Raw genomic sequence first — 12,444 nt, 5'->3', positions numbered from 1 at the left:
CCCTCTGTCTCCCTCTGTCTGTCTCTGTCTTTCTGTCTCTCTCTGTCTGTCTCCCTCTGTCTGTCTCTGTCTGTCTGTCTCCCTCTGTCTGTCTACCTCCCTCCCTCTGTCTGTCTCTGTCTGTCTACCTCCCCCCTCTGTCTGTCTCGCTTCCTCTGTCTCCCTCCCTCTGTCTGTATGTTGCTCTCTGTCTCCCTCCCTCTGTCTCCCTCCTCTGTCTCCCACCCTCTGTTTCCCACCTTCTGTCTCCCACCATCTGTCTCCCACCCTCTGTCTCCCACCCTCTGCCTCCCCCTGTCTGTCTCCCTCTCCTTCCCTCTGCCTCCCCCTGACTGTCTCCCTCTCCTTGCCTCTGCCTCCCCTGACTGTCACCCTCTCCTTCCCTCTGCCCCCCCGACTGTCTCCCTCTGCCTCCCCCTGACTGTCTCCCTCTCCTTCCCTCTGCCTCCCCCTGACTGTCTCCCTCTGCCTCCCCTAACTGTCTCCCTCTCCTTCCCTCTCCCTCCCCCGGACTGTCTCCCTCTCCTTCCCTCTGCCTCCCCTGACTGTCTCCCTCTGCCTCCCCCTGACTGTCTCCCTCTGCCTCCCCTGACTGTCTCCCTCTCCTTCCCTCTGCCCCCCTGTCTCCCTCTGCCTCCCCCTAACTGTCTCCCTCTCCTTCCCTCTGCCTCCCCAGGACTGTCTCCCTCTCCTTCCCTCTGCCTCCCCCTGACTGTCTCCCTCTGCCTCCCCCTGACTGTCTCCCTCTGCCTCCCCATGACTGTCTCCCTCTCCTTCCCACTGCCTCCCCCTGACTGTCTCCCTCTCCTTCCCTCTGCCTCCCCCTGACTGTCTCCCTCTCCTTCCCTCTGCCTCCCCCTGACTGTCTCCCTCTGCCTCACCCTGACTGTCTCCCTCTGCATCCCTCCCTCTGTCTCCCTCTCTATGTCTCCCTCTCTATGTCTCCCTCTCTCTGTCTCCCTCTCTCTGTCTCCCTCTATCTCTGTCTCCCTCTCTCTCTGTCTCCCTCTCTTTGTCTCACTCTCTCTGTCTCCCTCTCTCTGTCCTCCTCTCTCTCCCTCCCTCTCTCTCCCTCTGTCACCCCCTGTCTCTCTGTCTCCCTCTCTCTCACTCCCTCTGTCTCCCTCTGTCTCCCTCTCCGCCTCCCTGTCTGTCTCAGTCTCTGCCTCTGTCTGCCCCTGTCTCTGCCTCTATCTGTCTGTCTGTCCCTGTCTGTCCCTGTCTCCCTCCCTCTGTCTCCCTCTCCGTCTCTGTCTGTCTCTACCTCTGTCTGACTGCCCCTGTCTCTGCCTCTATTTGTTTCTGTCTGTCCCCGTCTATGTCTGCATCTCTGTCTGTCTGTGTCTCCCTCCGTCTCTCGCAGTCTCCCTCCCTCTCTCCCTTTCTCTACCTCTCTCTCCTTCCCTCTGTCTCACTCACTCACTCTGTCTGTCTCCCTCTCTCTCTCTCTTTCTCCCTCTGTCTCCCTCCCTCTCTCTCCCTTTGTCCCCCTCCCTCCCTCTGTCTCTTGTCTGTCTCCCTCTGTCTGTCTCCCTCTGTCTGTCTCCCTCTCTCTATCTCCCTCCCTCTGTCTGTCTCCCTCTGTCTGTCTCCCTTCCACTGTCTATCTCCCTTGCCTCCCTCCCTCTGTCTGTCTCCCTCTCTGTCTACCTCTGTATCATTCTCTCTGTATCTTTCCCTCTGTCTCAATCACTCTGTATCCGTCCCTCTGTTTCCCTCTCTCTCTCTGTCTTCCTTCCTCTATCTCACTGTCTCCCTCCCTCTGCCTGTCACCCTCTGGCACCTCACCCCAGCTTCCCGGGCACACACAGCTTCACCACGAGTACTACACAGCTCTTTTAAGGACCATTTACTTGTTAATGGGGCTTTGTTGTGAATCTCCCGGGCTCCCCCCCCAGAGCAGAGTGTCTCGGAGTCTGCGCTGCTGTGGCTGACTCCGAGACACTCTTTCAAAGGAATGCCTCCTAATTAGCAGTTATGTGCTAAGTGCCTCATCCTGCGACACACCCACCACTTGCAGGCAACACAGTACTGTGTCGGGACACACAGTTTGGAAAGCTCTGCTTTATGTGCACATCAGTGCTCTCAATGGTCCGGTACTCAATACCGGCACTTTTTAGGTCTCATCTACTCAGCGCACATGCGCTGAAAAGAAAAAAAGACCTTTTGGAAACGCTTCACTTTTCAACCAAAAAACGTGCACGCATTGCTTTCAGTGGCAACGCGTGCATGTTTTGTGATTCCCTTGCGGGAGCGAGCTTTGGCGCCATGTGTTAAAAATGATCGCTCCTCGTGCTGCTCGTTCCCGCAAGTGAAATACTTTCACTTTTGCCGACCATCCATTTCTGCACTCGCCCTTCTTCCCTCTCTCTGTCTTCTCTCTCCTTTCGTCCTGACACTTCCCTAATTCCACCCCTTGCCTTTGCTCCCTCATTCCGTGTTCTTCTTCCCTCTATGCTTATGGCTCTCCCTGCTATTTTCTTCTCCGTCTCCCGGAAGAAGACGCTACCATTCGATACAATATTGCTGTGTTGTCTTGATGTGCGGTCCAGGCCTTGCTAAAGGGAGGTTGCTTGGGGGACATGTTTTCAGATGCTCTGCCCCCCCCTCGTCCGTTTCTCAGACTCTGGCTCGGTTTCTGCTCTGACTCACGCCTCTGTCACTCACCCCTCTCCCGGAGCCGCGGCAGCTGCAGCCCTGCTCTGCTGAGGCAGCTGAGACTGCACCCCGAGCTGGAGAGCACAGAGGACATGGGAGATGGGAGAGAGCCGCGAAGGGACGGAGGGAGGTCCGGAGCGAGTGACGGGGGGTCGCTTCACGCCCAGCGGGTGAAAACTGTGCACATCCATCGTCCTCTGTTCAGAACTCACCACTCTGTGCCCACTTCTTAATGTCACGCAGAAGGCTGAACTCTAGGCTAACATGGAGCTGTCCTGGGCTCACTTCCTCCCACGGGTGCACGTGGCCAGGCCTCGTATTATGGCTGAACTCCTCAAGTTTATCTGTGTGGGCCGCACATATCTCCATCATGTCTTCAGCATGTCTTCTGGATGTTTTTGGGGTGCTCGTGTCGAGAGTATGCCTTCAGGGTGCATGTTCCAGGAAATGTCTTCGGGGTATACACGTCCGGGGTATGCCTTAAGGGTATTTGTTCCAAGGTATGTCTTTAGGTTCTGAGTCTCCAAGGCATGTCTTCATGGTGCATGTTCCAAGACATGTCTTTGGGGTGCTTGTGTCCTGGGACTGTCTTCAGAGCATGTTCCAAGAAATAACTTTGGGATCCGAGTGTCAGTGTCATGTGTCCTGAGTGCACGTTCCAAGACATGCTTCCAGGGTCTGGCTGTCTGGGGTATGTTTTTAGGGAACATGTTCTGAGACATGTGTTTGGGGCGCAAATGTCTGGGGCATGTCTTCAGGGTGCCTGCTGTAAGGAAAGTCTTTGGACTGCACATATCGGGGACATGTCTTCACAGTGCATGTCCTAAGACATATTTATTTGGTCTGGGAGTTTGGGACATGTCACCAGCAGGTGCTCCTCTGTATGTCATTTGAGCAGAAGGCCAGCGGTAGCTGAAGTGACATCATGTACCCTTTTACGGCCTTCGTGACATCACCTGATTGATCCCTTGTGCCACCATTTCTCACTTCCTATTTGCTGCTGTTGGACTAAAAAAGAGCAACAAGCATTGGCATATAGCCAATAGGCCTCACCTTTGGAACCTTATAAGTGTTTAACCATGCAACAGTTAATGTTGGTGCACCAAGGATATTGTGCTGTATAAATAAATACTTATAAGGTCCCAAAAGCGAGACCTACTGGCTATGCCAATGCTTGTTTATTTTGATATGAGAGTACCTGCACTTCTCAAGAAAAACGTAATACTTTTAATTGAAAAAAAGCAGGTACTTTGGTACCAAGTACCTGCACTTCTATTTTTCCATTTCAAGCACTGGCACACAGTAGTCCTCTTCAACCCGCTGTATAGTGCAGTGATTTTTCAAAAAATATGTGCGTACAGTAGATACAATGACATATGTGGCCCTTTTCTACCTGTGCAAAACAATGGGCGAACAAACAACATGGATTGCTCTGGTGTCAAGTGATGTTAGTCTGATGCTAGTGTACCATTGCAACATTATTTGAAATAGGCGCCTGGTGCAAAAACATTTGCATCTATAAGGACTGTGGAGAATGTCACCTTTTCTTCGTACTTACTTAGTGGAAGTGTTTGGCCTCCTCCTCTAGGCATCGCGCGACCAAGCAAAAAGTAAAAACATCACTACACTCCTGTGACCTCAGGGGCGTAACACAGGCCCCCGCGGTGCGGGGGCCCCAACCTCCATGGGGTCCCCTCAGCACCGCACTTTGGCCAGAGAGCTCCAGATTGAGTCCGGAGGGGTCCCCTCCATGTTCCCTGCAGGGAAGCCCCCTCAAGTTTCATTACACCACTGTGAGACCTCCCTCTCAAACCTCACCCCCAGGAGTACCCCAGGATGGGATTGCTTCTCTGGCGTATGTTTCTTCTCATGTGGTATCGTGTCCACGCTTTATGTTTGATAATAGGATGGACTTGCTAGCTGAGGTGGGACTGTGGGACATACTGGTGGGTTGCATTTCAGCTGTCAGAATGTTTTATTTCTGTTTCATTCCCTGACGTCCTTGTGGGTGAGTGGGCCTCCTACATAAGGTGGGGTTTGCTCCCTACCTTCATCTGTTGCCACCTCCCTCCCAGGGTTTCCTGATTTCTTTTCCTATGGCCGTTGCACGCTACTGCGGTATTTTGGAGCATTTCTTGTTTTGCATTGGAATGTGTGCTTGCACAATTCAATGCTGCTTTCACCTTGCCTCCTGCTTCTATTCGCCTGCAGGTATGGCTTTGGTGTATACTTTGTTGATGGGATGTATGATCACTTCCTTTAGTAGACGCTGTCGGTGGGCACAGCAGTGTAGGGGGCTTGTAGGACAGCTTATGTATGAGCGCTTCCTTTAGTACATGCTGCCAGTGGCCACGGGGTGGGGTGAGATCTTGCAGAACTGCTTTCCCAGAGACTGTAGGACTCCTTTCATGAATGTTCTTCATAACCGTGCTGTAGTCTCCTTCCACTTATCATAGGGCAGCTGCTCCTGGTTTCGTTCAGGGGCCTCAAGAGACAGTGGTTCAGTGCCACACTTGCAACCTATTCTTCTTTGCTGTAGCTTCTTCAAAAGTTGCCTAACTCCTGATTACCCTGCCCTCTCATGAGCTGAGGTTGGTGCATTGGGTGAGGTAAGGGACTTACTGCTGTTGACACATTTGCGGGCTCTGGACCTCCTTGACAGGTTTTTTATTTTTTTTCATGTCTTGCGCCTCCACCCAGTTGCGAAGAAATGGTAGGTTATTGTGCCTTAATTTAACAAGTTTGGTTCAGGCAACTGTTTTTCTCACTGAGGATCTAATTAAAATGTAGGGGCAAGTGAAAGGATGTTGACTGCTGGCAATATTTGAATTGAAATGAATAAGTTTATTCAAGTACAAACAAGAAACCTGAGCCACCAATATGCTCAGCTGCTCCTTCTGCCTCTAACCGCCGGACTGAATCCTTCTATAAATCATAACATTGTTACAGGCAAAGTTCTAAGTAGGACAAAATACACTACCTCCTTTCTTAAAAAGGAAACTCAGAAATTGAAAGCTGTTTAAGTGAAGAAAATATACAAAAGCTTGGATGAGAAGAAAAATGAAAATAAAATGAATACAATAATGAAACCAATAAGTGAGCATGACCATGTCCACATCATGAAACAATGCTAAAAGGGATTTTGTGAATGAATGATGAGGAACAACGTGGACTATACAAATCGTATACTTATATATCACCCCTCACCACACATAATCGTTCAAATATCCAACAATTTCTTCTTTCTCTCTCACTGCCTTTCCTCAGTTGCACAATGCCTTTCTCAATTGAACCCTCTCTCAGCTTGAAGTTAATGTCATCCACTCCTAGCCTCTTCGAATTGTGTGAGAACGTTACCACCATGTTCAAACTCCAGATCCTAAGATCATATTTTTTGCTGGCATTGAAAAATAGTTTAGTCACCTTCATGGGTTTGGTGTATTTTGAGGCACCACCTCTCAACTTCAGAATCTGAATTCACACATAATCTCCTACTTGCACCATGGTGGATTTCACTTTCATCAAACTTTGCCTTGGTCTCAGCAAAGGTATCTTTCTCTTTAGACCGCCAACATTCTTTGTCCATGACATCCATACCCATACTTCTTCTTCTTTGATTCCCCCAAGAAAGGCATATCATAGAGTTTGTTTTCCAACGTCTAAATAGTTTATTTTGCACATTGTAGCAGGTGGCTTTAGTCTATACACATCCACCTTTTAAAAATCTCTTTCTTCCAGTAGCTGCCATGTAGAATTGTTCTCTGTACGGTCTCCTTCAAACCCGTAAGGGGTCGATTAGGATCGCGGACGGACTTGAGTCCGTCCGCGACCCCTGAGGAGGAGGGAACGTCCGCATGGGCTGCGGCGTTCCCTCCGATCTGATTAGGATGTGACCGCCAGGGTGGCGGTCACATCCTCTATCTCTAACATTGCGGCGGGTGCAGCTTCAAGCTGCACCCGCCCCAATGTAAAAAATGCATGCACAGCATTTGCGTGCACAAAGCGGCAGGCACCGCGCGGTGCCTGCTGCATTGTGCACGCAAATGCAGGGGGGTACCATAGGTACCCCCCATGTGCACCCCCCACCACCCCTTCACCCAGGGGGCCCGCAACGGGCCCCCGAAGTGAAGGTCCGTATGCTTTTTCACGTCGGAAAAGCCGCCGTGGAAAAGCATAGAATTGCAGACATCCTAATATGCCTGGCGGTGTCTGATAGACACCGCCAGACATGTTAGTGCTTTTCTGCCGCGGTCGCCTTCCGACCGCGGCGGAAAAGCTGCGGACAGATTATCAGACCCACCAGCCATCCTAATTTGGCGGTGGGTCTGTGGAGGCTCCGCTGCGGTTTTCCCGCATCCTCCGGGCCGGCGGTGGCTTCCGCCGGCCCGGAGGATGCGGGAATTCCGCAATCATAATGACCCCCATAATCTTCCAATCATACCATTCTCTTCGGGATTATATAATGCTTCGTCCTTTTGCTCGATCCCTCTCTTCCTTAAAAATTCCTCCATTTCTTTCGAGACCAACTATATGCCATTGTCCATTAACATAGTGTTGGGAAAATCATCTCTGCTGAAATCTTCTTCCAGGAAGTTTATCACATCCCATGTCTCCAGATTGTATACTACAGCTATTTCAGGACACTTGAATACATATCTATCAACACAAAGCTGTATTTGCTTATGTTAGACAAAGAACCTTGCCAACTATGTCTAATGCTATGTCTTCGAATGGTTAATATGTAGATCACTTACTGCTATGTTATGTTATGTTAATGTATTTTATAAAGTGCGATGTTTACCCGGAGGTATCTTGACTCTAGCTCATTGAAAATCTGCTTACTTTGTTTGCTTCAACAGAACATGTTCAATAAAGTTAAACAGCCAGGTTGTTAAGGCTTTCCTAAAAACCAAAAGATGTTAATTGTTTTTAAATGTATGGGAAGGTTATTCCAGGAATATGACTTCTTCCTCCCCACAAGGTGCGCTTGTGTTTAGGAATTGAGACGTTGTGTGCTATGGAGGATCTCAGAGTTCTTGATGGCTTGTACCACTTGAATTTACTCTTCAAAAATTAAGGGCCCATTCCATGCAGTGCTTTAAACACTATACAGGTCGACTTGAAAACCACTCTTTATCTTATTGGCAACAAATGAAGCTTTTTGAGAGCACCTGCCAGGGATTTAAATTTGGGAATGCCCAATAGCCGTTGAGCGCCTGCATTTTGCATGGTCTGGCATTTGTAAATATGTTTCTGTTGTAAGTTGGAATCAAGGCCAATACAGTAGTCAAGTTTTGTAAGCACCATCATAGTGACTACTGCTTTTTGCGGATGTATGTCATTACATCGCATTCTAATACCACGCATAGCATTACAATGCGGGTATTACAACGTGATGTCAATGACATCGCATGCCATTACATCGCATACTTTTACCACGAGTATGCTTTTACCACGCATGCCATTACAACGCAAAGGCATGCGTGGTAAAGCTATACTTATGGTAAAAGTATGCAAGGTAAGTTACATCCCTATCCCTACACCTACACATCAAACTACTCCCATCCCTACACTACTCCAACCCAAAACCACTACTACACTACTACACTACCCACACTACTCCCACCCTTACACTACCCAAAACCACTACTACACTACCCACACTACTACCACCCTTACACTACCCTAAAACCTAAAACACTACTACGCTACCCACACTACTCCCACCCCTACACTACCCTAAACCCTAAAACACTACTACACTACCCACACTACTCCCCCCCTTACACTACCCTAAACCCTAAAACACTAATAAGCTACCCACACTACTCCCACCCCTACACTACCCTAAATCTAAAACACTACTACGCTACCCACACTACTCCCACCCCTACACTACCCTAAACCCTAAAACACTACTACGCTACCCACACTACTCCCACCCCTACACTACCCTAAACCCTAAAACACTACTACGCTACCCACACTACTCCCACCCCTACACTACCCTAAACCCTAAAACACTACTACGCTACCCACACTACTCCCACCCCTACACTACCCTAAACCCTAAAACACTACTACGCTACCCACACTACTCCCACCCCTACACTACCCTAAACCCTAAAACACTACTACGCTACCCACACTACTCCCACCCTACACTACCCTAAACCCTAGAACACTACTACACTACCCACATTACTCCCACCCCTACATTACCCTAAACCCTAATACACTACAATAAACAAACACTACAACACTACACTACCCTAAAACCTAAATCACTACACTACATAAACACTACACTACCCTCCCTAATACACTACACTAAATAAACACAACACCACAACACACACTAAAACGTTTTAAGAAAAACACACACAAACATTACCACACTACTTTTAAACTACCCTAAACCCTACTTAAGTAACCCCCACCCCATGCACAAACCCCCTTACCTCTCTCCTCTCCAGCATCGCCGTCGGATCCTGCTTCCTCCTTTCTGCTTGCTTCACGTTGTTGTGAGGAAACAGCCTAAGTTTCCTCACAACGACGTGAATAGCCGCCCCCGCCGCCGCCATTACACATTACATCGCATGCGTTTTAAAAGCGCATGCGATGTAATGGTATGCGTGGTTTTACCACGCGTTGTAACATCGCATACGTTGTAATGCATGCGATGTAAAAGCAATGCGTGGTAAAACCTGCGTTGTAATGGCTGTTCCCCCTTTTTGCAATTAGGAAGGCAGAAAAGCAGGACCTTTTTGATGGTTTTAATGTTGTAGAAAACTGAGGAGGAGACCAAATTTACTTATTCTTTGTAAGTGAGTCTCTCATCAATAATCCCTCCCAGGTTGCAGGTTGATCTGACTGGAATAGGGGCGATACCTATCTCTGAGGCTTACCACAAATAGGACCAAAAGGAAGGTGTTTTTCCAAAAGTGATAACCTCTTTTTTATTCGAGTTCAATTTTAGTCAACTAGTTACCATCCATGTATTGACTGTTAGCAAACTTTCTCTGAATCTCAAGTACATGTCGAAATCACTCTCGATTAGCGAGACGACAATTTGGGTGTTATCCGTTTAGGAGGTTAACAAGAACCCAAACTGTCTGTTCAAGATTGCTAGTTTGTGAAGGTAGACATTAAACATGGTTGTACTCAATGATGATCCTTATGATACACCACGTGGTAGTGAAAAAAAATCTGATGTAAATTGTTTTAGAGAAATTTATTGTTTACACCTCGGTAGAAAGGATTTTAGGAGAGCAAGGGCTTCTCCTCTGATACCTATGTCCGCTAAGCGACCTGTCAGCAGCTCATGATTCACTTAACCATACTGAGTTGAGTTCAGACTATTATTTTCTTGTATGAATTCTGCTAATTACTGATTTATGATTGTTTCGGCGATTTTTGCAGTAAATGGTAGACTTAAGGTGGATCTGTAGCTATTTGTATCTGTAGGGTCAAGCAATGCTTTTTTTATAGGCAATATGGAAGCAGGGTAAACAACCTTTACAACGAAAGTTTTACAACGCACTACCATTACAACGCGGTCATTACAACGCAAACCATTACAACGCATTGCACTGGGGGGCGCTCTAGGATAGGGAATACGTTTAATTTACTATCCAACACCTTCCCTAGTGTCCACGGGGACTGGAGTTGGAATAGTAAATTAAACTATTCACTATCCAACACCCAAAAGCACTATGCGTTGTAATGGATTGCGATGTAAAAACCGCGTTGTAAAGGCAGGCGTTGTAATAGCCTGCGTTGTAACGTCATACATCCGGAAGCAGTTTTCCATTTATTAGGAAAAATGCCTGTCTTAAACATGAACTGGTAAATTGCCGAAAGGTTTAGGGCAATGTGTTCAGGTGCCATCTTAACTGTAGTAGGAGGACAAGGGTCAAGTGGGGATCCGGATTTTATAGAATTTATGAGTGCAATCACCTGCTCTTGAGAAGGCTCAATACATTTAGAAAAAAGGTTACAATTCTCGTGGGGGGAGTCAAAAGACGTCGTATCAAATGTCAACTTGCTAAAAGAGAATTTATCATATACCTCTTTGACTTTATTTTGAAAGCAGGTAGCCAGGCTGTTCCAAAAATCCTGACTATAGTGTCTGATCATCTCTTTATCTAATGATGTAAGTTTCCTCACTGTTTGAATGACTTCTTTTGTAGAGTTTTTTGCCATTTCTACTTTTTTAGGAAAGGAGGAGGCCTTTTCCTTCCCTATCAGTAATTTATAGGTGAACAGTTCTAATTTATACTTTTTTTCTCAATGTCGCAATAGTTCTTTCCCCAGATGTGCTCTTGCCATCTACATTTTTGCTTTTGGGCTCTAAGATACTTAGTAAGCCAAGGTGCCGTAGCGAGTGATCTCTTGCGGCGAGATAGCTTAGGTGGGGCAAGTAGGTTGACAGTGGCCGTTAGCAAGGAGTTGTGATTATTAACCATACTATCAATCTCATTTCCAATTGGGGGTGGTGAATCCTGCAATGTCTGCTGTAATTTGTCAGGTGAGATTTTGTGCCATGGTTGGGATGTGAGGTTTTTCTGAACTGTCCAATCTTGTTGTGAGGGATATGATAAATTAAAATCAAACGTTATTACTAGATGGTCTGATGAGGTCAGCCGTAAAGATTTTACATTGGTTAAAGAAGAATTATTGGAACAAAAACCATCAAGACAATGCCCTACAGAATGGGTTGGTCCTGCCACTGCCTGCCTGAGTCCATGATTAGTTGTCATCTCAAGTACATTTTCAGTATCTTTATCCATAAAAGTTTCAAGATGAAAATTGAATTTCCTCAGGAGAGTAAAGTCGGTGGAGTTTGCACAAGATTCCAGGATAATACTTACATCTAGGAAAAAGGCTTGTCTGAGGGCCTGGGGGTGAAACTGCAGTAGCCCATTAAACGTCTGGGCTTTAGTTAATTCTATGCTAAAAAGGAGGGCCTCGCAATGCGATAACATAACAGGTTTAAAACACACTTTGTTGTGAATAGAATAAAAAAATGGCCAGGCCTCCGCCTCTTTTTGTTTCTCTATCAAACCTGGAGAAAGTACATCCTGGTGGTGTGGCTGCTACACAATCTGGTCCTGATGCCTGGTCTCCCCAAGTTTCTGTTACAAATAAAATATCCAGCTTCGGAGAGTCTATCAGGTCAGCAACTTCTAATTTATGTTTCACTCGATATCTTGAATTGATGTGACTCATTTCAATATCACCTGCCTGTGGGTGCTGCGATCCTTTAGGCTGTATTTTTACGTTTTTAAGTGGTCCTCTGTCTGTACTTGAAACTTACAGGTATTGCAGCAATGTTTCAGTGACACAGCCTCTGCAAATGAATCAAGTATAGGGTAGCTTTGAGACTTAGGGGTAGATGTATCAAGATTCCATTTTGCGATTTCTAAATAGCGATTTTTAAGGAATCGCTATTTAGAAATCGCAAAATGGAATGTATGTAGAAAATCACTATTTTTTAGCGATTTCTTAGTCTTCCTTATTTGCCAATTCGCAATTTGCGAATTCGCAATTATGGAATAATTTCCCATGCATTCCTATGGGCCAGAAGGCCCATAGAAATGATTGTGAAATATTTCTTAATTTGCGAATCGCATTTTGCGAATTCGCAATTAAGGAATAATTTCAAGGGTGCAGGGGTGTCTCAAAGACACCCTGCTGCACCCCTGAAATTTACATGTGTGTGCATATGGCGCACATACATGCCCTATGGGCATGTATGTGCGTCACATCTCACCTTCACAAATG

This window comes from Lissotriton helveticus, chromosome 12, assembly GCF_964261635.1.
Source record: "Lissotriton helveticus chromosome 12, aLisHel1.1, whole genome shotgun sequence".
Classification (NCBI taxonomy): domain Eukaryota; kingdom Metazoa; phylum Chordata; class Amphibia; order Caudata; family Salamandridae; genus Lissotriton; species Lissotriton helveticus.
The sequence above is the reverse complement of the archived record's forward strand: the minus strand, read 5'-3'. Positions refer to the sequence as shown.